Genomic DNA, 4,086 nt, shown 5'->3' with positions numbered 1-4,086 from the left:
TAGATGGGGAAACAGTGGAAATAGTGTCAGACTTTATTTTTGGGGGCTCCAAAATCACTGCAGATGGTGACTGCAGCCATGAAATTAAAAGACGCTTACTCCTTGGAAGGAAAGTTATGACCAACCTAGATAGCGTATTCAAAAGCAGAGACATGACTTTGCCAACAAAGGTCTGTCTAGTCAAGGCTATGGTTTTTCCTGTGGTCATGTATGGATGTGAGAGTTGGACTGTGAAGAAGGCTGAGCACCGAAGAATTGATGCTTTTGAACTGTGGTGTTGGAGAAGACTCTTGAGAGTCCCTTGGACTGCAAGGAGATCCAACCAGTCCATTCTGAAGGAGATCAGCCCTGGGATTTCTTTGGAAGGAATGATGCTAAAGCTGAAACTCCAGTACTTTGGCCACCTCATGCGAAGAGTTGACTCATTGGAAAAGACTGAGCTGGGAGGGATTGGGGGCAGAAGGAAAAGGGGACGACAGAGGATGAGATGGCTGGATGGCATCACTGATTCGATGCACGTGAGTCTGAGTGAACTCTTGGAGTTGGTGATGGACAGGGAGGCCTGGTGTGCTTCGATTCATGGAGTCGCAAAGAGTCGGACACAACTGAGCGACTGAACAGAACTGAACTAATGGTCCAGTGGTTAAGACTCTGCACTTCCAATGCAGGGGGCGCAGTTTCGATCCCTGGTTGGGAAACTAAGATCCACAAGTTGCATGGTGTGGCTAGAAAAAAAAAAGAGAGAAACTCTTTACTAAACTCTTATTAGACAGATGAAAACAGGTTACAGCTTTTACACACACACACACACACCCTGTAGCAGACATATAGCAATGATAGATAGAACTTGAAAAGAGTAAAGCGATCTAAGCTTTAAAACATCAACACCTCTGTGAATTTGCTAAAGCCATAGAGCCCATGGGCTCTGAAATAAGTCTGGAAGCAAGGGTAGCAGTCAGAGATTTGTGCCTCTCAGGAGGTGGGGGACCTGGGACGGATTTTCAGCTTGAAGCCAAGGACACCCTTGCAAGCTGAACAAAACTATTGTCAACCTTCTGCTTGGGGCTATAGCCTTATGAAAAGCTGTGTGCTGAGAGGATGGGACAAAAATGTTGACAGTCCTTAGATGAGAACTGAGCCTAGGCACTCCCTGTGAGTGGAATGGCAATAGTGTGATACCCTACATATCAGTAATAATGAAACAGAGCAGGACCCTACGGTCTTTGCCCCCCATGTCCTCTGCCTGCCTTTTGTCTGTGGAAAAACTTAGGCTAAGAGTAAGTTTAATCAGAGAAGTGAGTACATGCAGAAACAAAGGAAAGCAGTCAAAGAAGACCAAATAATAATAATGTACTAATTGAGCATAGTTAAGGACCTTTGGTTCCTCCTCAAGGGCTGTAGTGGAGAAGGCAATGGCAACCCACTCCAGTACTCTTGCCTGGAAAATCCCATGGACAGAGGAGCCTGGTAGGCTGCAGTCCATGGGGTCACTAAGAGTCGGACACGACTGAAGTGACTTAGCAGCAGTAGCAGCAGCAAGGGCTATAGATAATGCTCTGAGCCATATCTATATGGCTTATAGATGATCTGTCTTATAGATATTAAAACAAAAAACACCACAATATTGTAAAGTAATTAGCCTCCAATTAAAATAAATTAATTAATTAAAAAAAAACGGCAAGTGGAAGAAGCTAACTGCATGATAATTAGGCTGTACCCGTGATATAAGCTGCTACAATTCCAAGAATTGGCTTCAAGAAATGGGAACAAATGAACCCTGGAACTGAAGATTAACTGTACCTAAAATAACCAAGATGATGCTGGTAAGACCACCAATGACCAATTTGAAGATGACTATCAGAGCTGACTGTGCTTTGTGTACGTAGCCCCCTCTCCCTGTCTGTAAAAGCTCTTACCCACTGCTTGTGATGGGGGGAGGGGGGCAGTTTGCCTTTGACAGACGTCTGCCCTTCCCCAACAGTTGCTGGCATCTGAAATAAAGCAAACTTTCCCTTCCACCAGCTTGGCCTGTTTATTGGTTTTTGAGTGGGGAGCAGCTAGACCCCACTTTTTGGTAATAATTGTAATTAGAAAGCATGATATTCTGTTAAATATGGTGGATTCAATTCATGCCTTTGTCACTATTAAGTCCCTAAACACCACTCAAGTGACTGTAAAGGATTTTGTTTCTTTTTTAAGATATAATCTCATATATGCAGTGTGGGAGTGTGAGAGATATTGCCCCGTGGGGTTGGTTTTAGTCAATGGGAGACATATTATTAGAAATGTAAACTGCTTGCTAACATACAAATAATACAACTTGAGCTTCAAATTTCATAAGATATAGTTTTGTCTTCTCTGTTTCTTTAGCCCTTTTTATTGTCTAAATGACCATATGAAAAGGTGCTAAACAGTTATCAGAGAAGTAAGAAAAGATACAAAACAAATTTCTAAAATAATTAAAACTTAATTAAAATTAAAACTTAAGGGGCATATAGCCATGGGAACTATCATACAGGGTTGATCAGCATGTAAGTTACTATTGCCACTTTGAAACATTGGCGATAATTTTTTCTTTATTTTTTTTTTCTATCATGCTGGGTCTTCACTGCTGCATGGGTTTTCTCTAGTGGTGAATGGGGACTACTCTCTAGTCGCGGTGCATGGGTTTCTCATTGTGATGGCTTCTCTTGTTGCAGAGCATGGGCTCTGGGCTCTCAAGCTTCAGTAGTTGTGGCTCCTGGGCTCTAGAGCACAGGCTCAATAGCTGTGGCCCGTGGGAAAATGCAGCATGTGGGATCTTCCCGGATCAGGGATCAAACCTGTGTCTCCTGCATTGGCAGGTGTATTCTTTACCACTGAGCCACCAGGGAAGCCTGGCAATATTTTTTAAAGTTGAACATATACAGTGTGATCCAGCATTTCCTAAGTATATACCCATGAGAAATATCCACATATGTGCATCAAAAAGATAAGAAAAAGTTCTGGAAATGAATTGTGGTGATAGTTGTACAATATTGTGAATGTACTTAATGCCACTGGATTTTATATTTAAAAATGAATAAAAGGGGAAATATGTATGTTTTACCACAATAAAAATGACACACAAAAGTGTTCTCATGGAATTATTTATAGTAGTAAATATTTCAACTGTAGAATGAATACTGTAGAATTTCAACTGTAGTAGATTCATACAATGGAATACCATATACCAGTGGAAAAGAAGACTATCACTAGGTGCAGCTATATGGATTTCACAGATACAGTGTTGTACTAAAGAAGGCCACACACACAAAAATACAAATTATATGGTTTTATTTTATTTATTTATTTTATTTCAAAAAGTAAACAAAATGAATTATGGTATTTGAAGTCCAGGTAGTGGTTACATGAGGGCAGTTTCTGGAACCTTTTCTATTTCTTGATTTAGATGTATTCATTTTGTGATAATTCATCAAGCTATACACTTAGGATTTTTGCAGTTTTCTGTATGTTCAGTTCAGTTCAGTCTCTCAGTCATGTCCAACTCTTTGCGACCCCATGAATCGAAGCACACCAGGCCTCCCTGTCCATCACCAACTCCCAGAGTTCACTCAGACTCACATCCATCGAATCAGTGATGCCATCCAGCCATCTCATCCTCTGTCGTCATCCCCTTCTCCTCCTGCCCCCAATCCCTCCCAGCATCAGAGTCTTTTCCAATGAGTCAACTCTTCACATGAGGTGGCCAAAGTACTGGAGTTTCAGCTTTAGCATCATTCCTTCCAAAGAAATTCCACAGCTGATCTCCTTCAGAATGGACTGGCTGGATCTCCTTGCAGTCCAAGGGACTCTCAAGAGTCTTCTCCAACACCACAGTTCAAAAGCATCAATTCTTTGGTGCTCAGCTTTCTTCACAGTCCAATTCTCACATCCATACATGACCACTGGAAAAACCATAGCCTTGACTAGACAGACCTTTGTTGGCAAACTCATGTCTCTGCTTCTCAATATGCTATCTAGGTTGGTCATAACTTTCCTTCCAAGGAGTAAGCGTCTTTTAGTTTCATGGCTGCAGTCACCATCTGCAGTGATTTTGGAGCCCAA

Source organism: Bison bison, unplaced genomic scaffold, assembly GCF_000754665.1.
Source record: "Bison bison bison isolate TAMUID 2011002044 unplaced genomic scaffold, Bison_UMD1.0 scf7180017864487, whole genome shotgun sequence".
Lineage (NCBI taxonomy): Eukaryota > Metazoa > Chordata > Mammalia > Artiodactyla > Bovidae > Bison > Bison bison.
The sequence above is the reverse complement of the archived record's forward strand: the minus strand, read 5'-3'. Positions refer to the sequence as shown.